The sequence below is a fragment of the Lampetra fluviatilis genome, chromosome 49 (genome assembly GCF_964198595.1).
Source record: "Lampetra fluviatilis chromosome 49, kcLamFluv1.1, whole genome shotgun sequence".
Taxonomy (NCBI): Eukaryota; Metazoa; Chordata; class Hyperoartia; order Petromyzontiformes; family Petromyzontidae; genus Lampetra; species Lampetra fluviatilis.
In genome coordinates, this window is record NC_136323.1 from 3,105,136 (window position 1) to 3,119,109 (window position 13,974).

The window sequence follows — 13,974 nt, forward strand, 5'->3', positions numbered from 1 at the left end:
GGGTGATGAGGGTAAAACAACAACAACAACAACACAAATACGAGGCGTGCTACACGTTGTTGTTCTGCAAATGAAAACGAACAGCACATCTGTCAACCCATTCGGTTCACGCAGTATTCTTGTACAGGGAAATTGAGTGGTCTGCTTGTGTTTCTTTTTGATGGGGCTTTGTAGGATGAAAGTTGAGATTTATAAAAGGCACGGGGTGACAAATAAGGTCTGAATTGGTCTGTAATAAGCTAGGCACTGAGTAGGGGTTGACAGGTACTGTAGTAGTGTAGTATATAGTGTAGTGTATAGTGTAGTGTATAGTGTAGTGTATAGTATGTAGTATATAGTGTAGTGTATAGTGTAGTGTATAGGATAAACGTTGAGATATATAAGGGCACGGGATGACCAATAAGGTCTGATTCGGTCTGTAATAAGCTAGGCACTGAGTATTTTCTACCTACGTGACTTTACCGAAAGAACCAAAGAGTATGGATTGCTGAAAGCTTCAAATCTCGACTGAGTAGGGGTTGACAGGTCTGAATCGGACAGCTGCCATCGTGGTCATACCCTTCCCATGAGCCTCCGGTTCTCGGAGACCTCAGAGTGCGTCTGTCTTTTCATGTAATCATAAAAATGACGAGATAATATGTATCGTGAGATGTTTTTGTTTTAGTGTTCTCTAGGATGTAAAGAACTCTGGCGAAAGAATGACATTCATTAGGAGCACAAATTGAAATGTTGATCCGTGGTCAGCCTTCTGTATTCGTTCCACCCCACCTCTTTGGTGTCGCTATCTATTTTAAACGTCTTCCCAACTTCCTCTTGCGCCGTTTCAAACTCAATGTTTATTTAACAACACCGAAAATTCCGTGTAGCCAGTTACCCAGCTAGTTTCAGTGGCCTGTTCGGTGTCGCTATCTATGTTTAAACGTCTTCCCAACTTGCTCTTGCGCCGTTTCAAACTCAATGTTTATTTGCGACACGGAAAATACTGTGTAGCCAGTTACCCAGCTAGCTTCGGTGACAGCAGCCAGCCAGGAAACCAGCGGCATGGACGATGTTTTATGTATGGGTGTATGTTGAACTTCTTTGGCAGCAGTATGAAATTCGCGAAATTCCTTCATCAGAGGCGGTTACTGTGTCACAACAAGCATGCGGGATTTGTTTTATTATAAACGAGCAATGATAAATCAGTGCAATTGGAATTAGCGCAGGGCGATCCTCACGACGGAAGACGCGGCTGTGTCGCAAGGTCACGGCCTGCGCTGGGTTCCCCAGAGGATGGCGGTGCTGCTGCTGCTGCATGATCCCAGTTCAGTTATTTTTTCGAATTTGAAAATAAATAAAAACCAATCTGGATTATGACGCCGGCAAAAAAACTGCTTCCTCGAATTAATTCAGGGGGACCTTCAACTTCAACTGTGAAGCATACGGGCGCGTATTACATCGGTGATGCACCGTGATGCAAGTATTAACCGGAGCGGCCTGCTGGATTCGAACCGCGAGACTCTGCAATAAAAGCGACCAACACGCTGCCGCTAGACAGCGCCACCGACTTTTTTTTGTCAAAAATTCACAGCTGCATTAGTCTTTCCCCAAAACACCTTGCGAGTCATGGAGTTGCCATATACTTCGCCACGTGAATGTGTGACGACATCAGCGTTCATTTGTTTTGATGAACAGAATCAGCGGTGGAGATATTCATCAACACAGTGGCTTTGTTTCGAGTCAACGGTGACAATGATAGGATTAATCGCATCGAGCGCGATAACGACCGCTGCGGTTGCTCACCAAAAACATCACCTTAAATTCACCACCACCATCACCATTATCTCTACCACCATCTCTACCACCATCTCTACCACCATCACCACCACTATCATCACCACCATCACTATCATCATCACCATCATCACTATCATCACCATCAACACCACTATCATCACCGTCATCACCACCACCATCATTATCACCACCACCATCACTATCACCACCACCATCACTACCACCATCACTATCACCACTACCACCACCACCATCACCACCATCATCAACACCACTATCATCATCACCAAAATCACCACCATCACCACCACTATCAACATCATCACCACCATTATCATCACCATCATCATCACCACCATCACCACCATCACCACAACCGCCATCACCCGCGACTGCAGCCTGACGAACTGTGACGAGTTTAAATCCTCGAGTCCGAGTGAAGGCACAGACCAAGATAATCCGGTAACGTTACCAGACACTGCGGTGCACTGTGCACGACCAAGCCGGGAATCGGCCGTGTTCGCATTGACCACGAATCACCCAGTCCACTCGACTTGGCTGATACATTGTGGGCTCAGCACCGCTTCAGGTATCACCCGCCCCTGACCTTTAGCCGGCGGTTGAGAATTGAACTCGGGTCGCCGAACTGAACAGCACAGCGCGCAAACCGCTGCGCCACCGCTCCCCGTTAACCGCCCCCCCACCCCGCCTGTAACGAGAACGATGCTCGCGATGATGAGTGGCACGCGCGACCCTTACCGACATTGCTGCTTCTCGACGTTCCGCAAAACCTTGTCCGATCCGCCGAGCCTCCTCGATCCTCGCTGGCCAGCAGATCCGACTCAAGCGCTTACCATGAACACCGCTCGCTACCTTCTCCCCACCCCACCCCACTCCGTCTCGTCTAAGCAGACATCTCTCTCTCTCTCCCCCCCCGTTGTCGTTCCGTTCCCGCGCCGAGTTTAAAATTATCGCCAGCGAGTCGCGTTTCTCTTCGACGCTCGCTGCCAAAGCCCGCTTTAGTCGGAGGGCGAGGGCGCAACTGGTAAGGGGAGCTCGGCAGAAATAGCCCGTGGCGCGCGCACTCCCGTTGATGATCACCTCCAGAAATTTCCCCCAAAAAATAATAAAAAAAAAAATTAAAACGACCTCCGCGCGCTGCTGTGTGTGTCAGCGCACTCGGACGAGCGCGGCGGAGTGCCGCGCGAATTATTCCGGGCGCGCGTTGGCGCCGCCGATCCGGTGTCAACGGTTTTTTTTTTGTTTGACCGACGACGTCAACCCCCTAAGCAATCTCCGTTTCTCGCAGAAACACGAAGCTGCCGACCCCCCCCCCCCCCCGGTGGGGAGGGAGAGGGGGGTTGGTACGAGATGACGGCGAATGGAACGTGCGGATTACATCATATACAATAGACGGCGGTGACTCGAGTAAAATGTTGAGGGAGGGGAGGGCAGGGGGCTCAGGAGGTGATAGTGGTGAGCGTTCGAATCCAGGTTTCAGCCACTGCCCGTGATAAAACTGGGTTCTAGAGTGTGGCGAGTTGATGGTATCAGCCCGCACGCAAAAAAAACCCACATCACATTAAATCTGACTGTGCTTTATTTGGCTAAATTCCAGATTTGGCAATGAAATACCGTATTGGTTTAACTGCCATTCTATGAACATTACTCTCATATGCAGAGTGGGTGAGGCAGCACTTCTCCGTACTGTACTATGTGGACCAGAGGATTACTAGGAGGGATGTCAGAGATAGATCCATCACATCCACTTCCACGGGCCGTTCTCCAACACAGAGGGTTGCACTGCTCCATTAATGGATTCCTCATCTCATAACGCCGACAGCGAAATCGGAATAAAATTGGGGAAGGGTAAAGAATATAAAGCCAGCGGCTATGAATGCTAAAATGGGTTCTCGTCTCTGTCGCAGTTCTATGGTTGGGGCAAGTCTCGCCGTAGGACAATCACTGTCGAATTGGCAGCAAGCGACAATTGGAAACAAATCCAAGCAGCTACCGTGAGGACGCGACGTTACCAATCGGCATGGGGCTTGGGCCTGGTCAGGATTCATGGGGGGGGGGGGGGGGGGGAGATTCCCAGGGTACACTCGGGTTGTGGAGGCAAGCGGTGGTAGTGCTGGCCTCCATCAAGAGGGCCCTCTTCTGTGTGGCCTCAAACTCAGGACAAGGACATCGAGTGTCGTGGCAGTGCTCGGGTTGTGGAGGCAAGCGGTGGTGGTGCTGGCCTCCATCAAGAGGGCCCTCTTCTGTGTGGCCTCAAACTCAGGACAAGGACATCGAGTGTCGTGGCAGTGCTCGGGTTGTGGAGGCAAGCGGTGATAGTGCTGGCCTCCATCAAGAGGGCCCTCTCCTTTGTGGCCTCAAACTCAGGACAAGGACATCGAGTGTCGTTGCAGTGTTCCACATCGCAGTGCTGCTTGCCAGAGCACCGGCTGCAATTACCGAGCCGGGAAAGCCTCGCTTTCTCAGGAGGGTCCTGCTACAATGGCATGTTTGGCTAATTGCGTTAAATTTGGAGTTTGGATTTGTGCGCGGGATATAACCGGAGGACCTGGAGAAACCCCAGCACCGCGCTGCTGTACACGAGGGGGTGGCACTCAGCGCCGTCATCTCCTGGCCACACCTCGCAGCCACCACGCCTACAACACCTGGCAAGCCTTGGCGGCAGTGACCCATCGGAGTGCTAACCAGGCTCAACACTGCTTAGCTTGTAGGGATTTTATGAGATCGGGCACATTTAGGGGAACAAAAAATCCAGCAGTGGATTGACAAAGAGATCTGCGCGTACAATGACCGGTTACATCTGACGCACACTGCAAAACTCTGGCAACTGCTGATACGCAGTGCAGCGGTCCTCAACAGCAGTGCTGGCCAGGTTTATTGCAGATACGCGAATCCTAAACAAAAGGCTATTTGCATTTACATATGACCGCCGTAATACAGATCGCGAAAGCCTACGTGTTTAACCAAACACGATCGCCGCTCGTTTCTAAAACTGCACCGTGACTTGGCTTTTTAAAAAAAATTCTTTTTTTTTTAAAGGGAATTTTGTCGACCGGTCAGCTGAGACCCCGAGCGTCCCATTATTACCCCGACACTCTGACCCCCCTCGGCCCGCGCCGTGAACGTGAACGTGATGTTTGCGGTGGAAATGCGCGCAAGCACCTTGCAAAACACATGGCGGCGAGCCATTGTGTTTGCCCGTATTGTCTCCCGCCCCTGCCCCCAGCCACCCCGCGGGGCCCGTTTCACCCAAAACAGCGTGCGAAGCAAGAGAACAAAGATAACCGGACAGCCGCAGAGCGCGAGATCATCGCGTTCGCAACCGGCGGCGCCCGAGCCACCAAATTGACGAAAATGCCGAGCGCGCCGGTAACGCGTCCATTGCAAGCAAAGCAGCGTGGTGTTGTCCCATGGGGGACAGCGATCATGCCCCCCCGCCCCCCACCTACTCGCTCCACAGTTACATCACCGAGCGGTTTAGAAGGTGACAGGGCGTGGGTGGGGGGGGTTTCCACTGCAAAATCCGAGCCGTGCCGCTGACGTCACACGCAATGAACGAGACGCGTGTGGACGATGCATGTTCGACTTCTTTCACACCGTACGTAGCCAAACCGTGCTAATCGGAGGTGTGGGGGAAGGACAACAAACGAGACACGCCGCTTCCTCACGACGTCACACACCACGAGCGAGTCATTTAGCCCCTTCCCTGGCCCTGCTTGGCCCCGACACAAATTCAGACGTCTTGTGAAGCCAGCTCGCTCATCGTGGCGTGCGGCAATCAACCAGTGGAAAACCACCCGTACCGGTGAGGGCCTCGCGCTGGCTCGGATGTGCCAGTGCAGACGGGCAGATAGCCAACCCAAGACGACAGCTGCCAATTCTGGCAGGAGCCCGAATTATGCGTGCCTCGTGGGCAGCCCTGGAATCTCTACCGGTCTTCTTCGTCACGTACCCTTGTCCAACCTATACGGGTCTCTTCCCCAATATTCTGCACAGGCCACCGCGTCTGGTGTTGGCATTGTCAATTCTTGAGGAAGTGCATCGTGGTGCTGCATGGCATCTCGGGAGACGATCCATCGTGTGATCTGTGAACATTCTCGATTCATTGCAGGATTCTTCTTGGACAAATTTCGCAAACGACGGATATAAGGTGACCCCTCACCCCCCTCCCCCATGAATCAGAAAAACATATGAATAACGATAGGAGATACACAACAAACACTTACTTTAAGAATAATTAAAATGTTTTAATGCCAGTGTTAAAATAAATTAAATTACCCCATGCGTCCTGATTTTTGGGCCACTCAAACACACGTGGCAGATGGCGCCACTCGGGCGTGTAGCGACCGCACAATGCGAGCGTGACGATCAACATTGTTCGCGAATTTTTCTCCGTTTAAATGAGCATCAATTTTACATGAGATGGGTGCACCCAACACCAGGTGTTGGTTTATGAATTTAGCAGGTGCTGGACTCAGTTGCAGTGACTGATCAAAGACAGGTATTGATATAATATATAATTATATACACACGCGCGCGCTCACACACGGTTCAGGAGGTTACCTAAAGTCAGATGTATCTTGATACGATACATCGCACGCTTTCGTTATTCAGGCTTGTGCCACGTTATATAACCAAAATATTATAACGCGATTCGACATCGCTTGTAAAATGTATAATGGATCTCTGTCTTCCTTGTGGTGTAATAAGAAAAGCTCGCGATGAAAGTGAATTCCTGCTGCTTACAATGAGACGCGTTTGGGGCATCGGGGCTCCTTATTCTGCGTACAGCCTCTGTGCAATTTCGTGGCCTCTTTCCCCAACCCACAAGCCCCTACAATAAACAACCTCGCCCTGCACCATTGGAACCTCATTTGCCAGTAAAAATATGATAATTGGTTTTTTACCCTTCTATCTGGCTACAAAACTGACACCTTTTTACAAGGAGTCATGTTTGCATAGACCACAATACCTGCAGTCATAATGCAAACAAAAAACACAACTCTGATAATGTGCACTGTCCTTGAAGTTGATTGGTCCACACCCGAGACAGCTTTCCTTAGAGCCTAGTCTCACATGGGTTGGACCAGATTACGCCAAAAAGGTATTGTGGTCTATGCAAACATGACTCCTTGTAAAAAGGTGTCAGTTTTGTTGCCAGATAGAAGGGTAAAAAACCAATTATCAATTATCAACCTCGCCCTGCTTCAGAAGCGCGTTAATTTACTCTTATCACATCTATTACAACTTCGAAAGTGCAGTTTGCTGCTGCTCGTCCGACGGTTTTTCCCCGTTTGTGTCCGGGCGCAGCAAGTGGGTGGGTCTCAACGGTCTAATTCAGGGGTCAGAAACCTGCGTCTCTTTGAGGTTGACCTCGTGACGTTACTTATCAAGGACCGTCTCGCGTGTTCACCCACGCGCATTGGCGGATCTTGAAATATTGAGACTGAGTTTTTATCTTTTTACACGCTTTTATTGAATTCACTCAACTGTTGTATCCTCAAATCTTGCAACCCGATTTTAACCCACTTCCCAATGTCGTATCGACTGCAAACTTGGTATACGTATGTCATACTGATGGCAATACTATATTCTATCATTGAAAATAATATATATATATTTTTAAGCAATCTTTTTGAAATCTTGGGTCTAATTGTCCACGCTCAACTGACGTTGGCTGTAAATCACCACAGTCCCTTACGTTATGGCAATCTTCGGGGCCACTTCCTGGAGTCGTGGAGTTCTGCCATTACTCGTACGGTACATTTAATTAAAGCGTGTTTAAAAAAAAGTATTTTGAAATATTACTCATTTTTACTTACCAAAGTCGAACCAAAAAAATGTCTCTTCTCGTTACTTTGGGTTGCCGACCCCTTGGTCTAAACAAAGGGCATTTAATCATCAGTTGGGGTCATCAGACACCGCGAGGTGACATTGACACCGTGGCAAAAAAAATGTCGCAATGAAATTTCCACGCAACGTGCAACAACGTCATGGGAGTGTTGAGTGGACCCCACCTCTCCGCTCTGTCGCTCATCACCTGGAACAGCTGCCCCTGCATCCACTCCTGCTGTAGCTGTAGCTGCTACTGCTGCTGCTACTGCAGCGGCAGAAATAACCTTTGACTGCTCAGTGAGTGGTGGGTGACTCATCGGACTGGTGTGCCCCAACAGATCAGCTTTCCCAGCCATGGCGTCAGCCACTTTAATATCAGTCGACAGTCTACATTATAGACAGGCTACAGTCTATATTATAGACTGCCAGTACACTCACCAAACTTTATATCCAGGCTACAGTATACATTATAGACTGCCAGTACACTCACCAAACTTAATAATCATTGCTACAGTCTACATTATAGACTGCCAGTACACTCACCAAACTTTATATCCAGGCTACAGTATACATTATAGACTGCCAGTACACTCACCAAACTTAATAACCATTGCTACAGTCTACATTATAGACTGCCAGTACACTCACCAAACTTAATATCCAGGCTACAGTCTACATTATAGACTGCCAGTACACTCACCAAACTTAATAACCATTGCTACAGTCTACATTATAGACTGCCAGTACACTCACCAAACTTAATATCCAGGCTACAGTCTACATTATAGACTGCCAGAACACTCACCAAACTTAATAACCATTGCTACAGTCTACATTATAAACTGCCAGTACACTCAACAAACTTAATATCCAGGCTACAGTATACATTATAGACTGCCAGTACACTCACCCAGCCGAATAACCATTGCTACAGTATACATTATAGACTACCAGTACACTCACCAAACGTATTAACCATTGCTACAGTCTACATTATAGATTGCCAGCACACTCACTCCGATTAAGAACCAGGTTACAGTCTACATTCGTGTTTTTTTATTATTGATATTTTATTATTATTCTTTTCACTTTATTTTTAATTATAATTTTTCTATCTACGTGACTTTCCCGAAAGAGCCATAGAATATGAATTCCTGCAGTCACGAAAGTTTTAAGTCAAAATTTAAGCTGTGTAGAGTTGGTCAGACAAGACTCGTTCGTGTAGGGCTTTAGTAACTTATTAATCTTAACTATTACTTAAATAACACCATCACGTAATCTGTATTCCACTTCACTATTCACATATTAAACCACGTGTCTGTTATTTCAATATATTAGCAGCCCACAATATAAACAGCCCCTCTTCAAGAAGAAGTTTTGCCTTGGAGGCCTTACTTGTCAGTTTAGCCTCCACCTTCCAAAGCTTCACAAACTTCACCAAACTCGAACCAACAACTGGACGTCGTGAAAATACTTCATTTAAATTCCCCGTGTGTGCGACGCGTATACACAAAGCCCCCTGGAGGTCACCCTTCGAAGAGGACTGACGCAGCTTCGTGTCACTGTGCCACGTTGTTTACCTGCGTGGCGCGCGACATCATGTTGCAAGTGCAGCCAGGGCCAAAGTGGGTTCAACGCCGAGCGGGGGAGGCTGCATTTGCCACCGTCAACACAATCTTATTGCCCCATCGATTGTGGCGCGACCAATTATCAACCCCGTCGTTTGTCAATGATCACACACGGGCTCCGCGATTAGCTGAGCACAATGACTTCTCGAACCAATGCACAGTGCACACGTACCCCCCCCCCCCCCCCCCCGATCATTAATAACCACGATTACTTATTGACATTATGATTATAATTTAAATTGCTCATTACAGAAGAAAGGGGGGTTAGTTGGGAAGCAATTAATCGTGAGTGGAAGAATACGTGTGTGTGTGTGCAAGTTGTCACAGTAGGGGGCACAGGTGGGGCATCAGCCAGTCGTCTCAGTCAGTCGACCCGTGGCACCTGGGTCTGCCCCGTGACCTCTTGCCAGCGGGCGTTCGACACTTCACATGGCCTCAAGGTGCACATGGCCTGGCACAAGCGTCTTGGTGACGCTTAATTTTTTTGTATGACTAAACAAATTATTTGGCGATGCTACTGCTGCTGCAGTGGCGCACAAGCACAGCCAACAACAACAGCAGCTACTCGTCACAAGCACAGCCAACAACAACAACAGCAACTCGGCACAAGCACAGCCAACAACAACAACAACAGCTACTCGTCACAAGCACAGCCAACAACAACAACAGCAGCTACTCGGCACAAGCACAGCCAACAACAACAACAACTCGTCACAAGCACAGCCAACAACAACAACAGCAACTCGGCACAAGCACAGCCAACAACAACAACAACAGCTACTCGTCACAAGCACAGCCAACAACAACAACAACAGCAACTCGGCACAAGCACAGCCAACAACAACAACAACAGCTACTCGTCACAAGCACAGCCAACAACAACAACAGCAGCTACTCGGCACAAGCACAGCCAACAACAACAGCAACTCGTCACAAGCACAGCCAACAACAACAACAGCAACTCGGCACAAGCACAGCCAACAACAACAACAACAGCTACTCGTCACAAGCACAGCCAACAACAACAGCTACTCGTCACAAGCACAGCCAACAACAACAACAACAGCAACTCGGCACAAGCACAGCCAACAACAACAACAACAGCTACTCGTCACAAGCACAGCCAACAACAACAACAGCTACTCGTCACAAGCACAGCCAACAACAACAGCAGCTACTCGTCACAGGCACAGACAACAACAACAACAGCAGCAACTCGGCACAAGCACAGCCAACAACAACAGCAACTCGTCACAAGCACAGCCAACAACAACAACAGCAACTCGTCACAAGCACAGCCAACAACAACAACAACAGCTACTCGGCACAAGCACAGCCAACAACAACAACAGCAGCAACTCGTCACAAGCACAGCCAACAACAACAACAGCAGCTACTCGGCACAAGCACAGCCAACAACAACAACAGCAACTCGTCACAAGCACAGCCAACAACAACAGCAGCTACTCGTCACAAGCACAGCCAACAACAACAACAGCAGCTCGGCACAAGCACAGCCAACAACAACAGCTACTCGTCACAGGCACAGCCAACAACAACAACAGCAACTCGTCACAAGCACAGCCAACAACAACAACAGCAGCTACTCGTCACAGGCACAGCCAACAACAACAACAGCTACTCGTCACAAGCACAGCCAACAACAACAACAGCAACTCGTCACAAGCACAGCCAACAACAACAACAGCTACTCGTCACAAGCACAGCCAACAACAACAACAGCAACTCGTCACAAGCACAGCCAACAACAACAACAGCAGCTACTCGTCACAGGCACAGCCAACAACAACAGCAGCTCGGCACAAGCACAGCCAACAACAACAACAACAGCAACTCGGCACAAGCACAGCCAACAACAACAACAGCAACTCGGCACAAGCACAGCCAACAACAACAACAGCAGCTACTCGTCACAGGCACAGCCAACAACAACAACAGCAACTCGGCACAAGCACAGCCAACAACAACAACAGCAACTCGGCACAAGCACAGCCAACAACAACAACAGCTACTCGTCACAGGCACAGCCAACAACAACAACAGCTACTCGTCACAGGCACAGCCAACAACAACAGCAGCTACTTGTCACAAGCACAGCCAACAACAACAACAACAGCTCGTCACAAGCACAGCCAACAACAACAGCTACTCGGCACAAGCACAGCCAACAACAGCAGCTACTCGTCACAGGCACAGCCAACAACAACAACAGCAGCTCGTCACAAGCACAGCCAACAACAACAACAGCAGCTCGTCACAAGCACAGCCAACAACAACAACAACAGCTACTCGTCACAAGCACAGCCAACAACAACAGCAACTCGTCACAAGCACAGCCAACAACAACAACAGCAGCTACTCGGCACAAGCACAGCCAACAACAACAACAGCAACTCGGCACAAGCACGGCCAACAACAACAACAGCAACTCGGCACAAGCACAGCCAACAACAACAACAGCAACTCGGCACAAGCACAGCCAACAACAACAACAGCAGCTACTCGTCACAAGCACAGCCAACAACAACAACAGCAACTCGGCACAAGCACAGCCAACAACAACAACAGCAACTCGGCACAAGCACAGCCAACAACAACAACAACAGCAACTCGGCACAAGCACAGCCAACAACAACAACAACAGCAACTCGGCACAAGCACAGCCAACAACAACAACAGCAGCTACTCGTCACAGGCACAGCCAACAACAACAACAGCAACTCGGCACAAGCACAGCCAACAACAACAACAGCAGCTACTCGGCACAAGCACAGCCAACAACAACAACTCGGCACAAGCACAGCCAACAACAACAACAGCAACTCGGCACAAGCACAGCCAACAACAACAACAGCAACTCGGCACAAGCACAGCCAACAACAACAACAGCAACTCGTCACAAGCACAGCCAACAACAACAACAACAGCAGCTACTCGTCACAAGCACAGCCAACAACAACAACAGCAGCTACTCGGCACAAGCACAGCCAACAACAACAACAGCAACTCGGCACAAGCACAGCCAACAACAACAACAGCAACTCGTCACAAGCACAGCCAACAACAACAACAGCAGCTACTCGGCACAAGCACAGCCAACAACAACAACAGCAACTCGGCACAAGCACAGCCAACAACAACAACAGCAGCTACTCGGCACAAGCACAGCCAAGAACAACAACAGCAGCTACTCGTCACAAGCACAGCCAACAACAACAACAGCAACTCGGCACAAGCACAGCCAACAACAACAACAGCAACTCGGCACAAGCACAGCCAACAACAACAACAACAACAGCAACTCGGCACAAGCACAGCCAACAACAACAACAGCAACTCGGCACAAGCACAGCCAACAACAACAACAGCAGCTACTCGGCACAAGCACAGCCAACAACAACAACAGCAGCAACTCGGCACAAGCACAGCCAACAACAACAACAGCAACTCGGCACAAGCACAGCCAACAACAACAACAGCAGCTACTCGGCACAAGCACAGCCAACAACAACAACTCGGCACAAGCACAGCCAACAACAACAACAGCAACTCGGCACAAGCACAGCCAACAACAACAACAGCAACTCGGCACAAGCACAGCCAACAACAACAACAGCAACTCGTCACAAGCACAGCCAACAACAACAACAACAGCAGCTACTCGTCACAAGCACAGCCAACAACAACAACAGCAGCTACTCGGCACAAGCACAGCCAACAACAACAACAGCAACTCGGCACAAGCACAGCCAACAACAACAACAGCAGCTACTCGGCACAAGCACAGCCAACAACAACAACAGCAACTCGGCACAAGCACAGCCAACAACAACAACAGCAGCTACTCGGCACAAGCACAGCCAAGAACAACAACAGCAGCTACTCGTCACAAGCACAGCCAACAACAACAACAGCAACTCGGCACAAGCACAGCCAACAACAACAACAGCAACTCGGCACAAGCACAGCCAACAACAACAACAACAGCAACTCGGCACAAGCACAGCCAACAACAACAACAGCAACTCGGCACAAGCACAGCCAACAACAACAACAGCAGCTACTCGGCACAAGCACAGCCAACAACAACAACAGCAGCAACTCGGCACAAGCACAGCCAACAACAACAACTCGGCACCATTCGTCAACAACAAACGCCACTGCTCGAAACGTCGCCAATCGTTGTCGTCAGTCAAGAGAGCGCGGGGTCTGAGACGGAGGGATGTCCCGAGAGTATTGACGTGTGTACGAGTAGGTCCTCGCGGACGAGATGAGTCTCACAGACGCCGATTCAGGACAGGGGGCCTCCGTCTCGCCCACGGTGCCGCAGGAACCAAAGTTGGCGTGGTGGGTGGGACGGGGCGAACCGACTCCGACTTGCGCGCGGCCAACTTGTTCTAATCACTGCTGGGCTAGAGCCGTGAGAGGTGGTGTCCGGCCCACACTTCGCTACGCCGCTCGGTTTCTTTTGTCGAAGAGTACCCATCGCTCGCTTCATTGGAACTCTTTGCGCTCCGCGTTTCAAGAGTTTAGGAGCATCATTTCCCCACGACCGAATGTGGCAGAATATAACATCACATTTCATCCACTCAATCCACGCAAAAACCTCAAGCTCCACATGCGTTCTGGGGCAGCGAGGTTTTGTGGGTTAACGCGTCTTTCCAGGACACCAGTCGATTTGTAAGTTATTTTA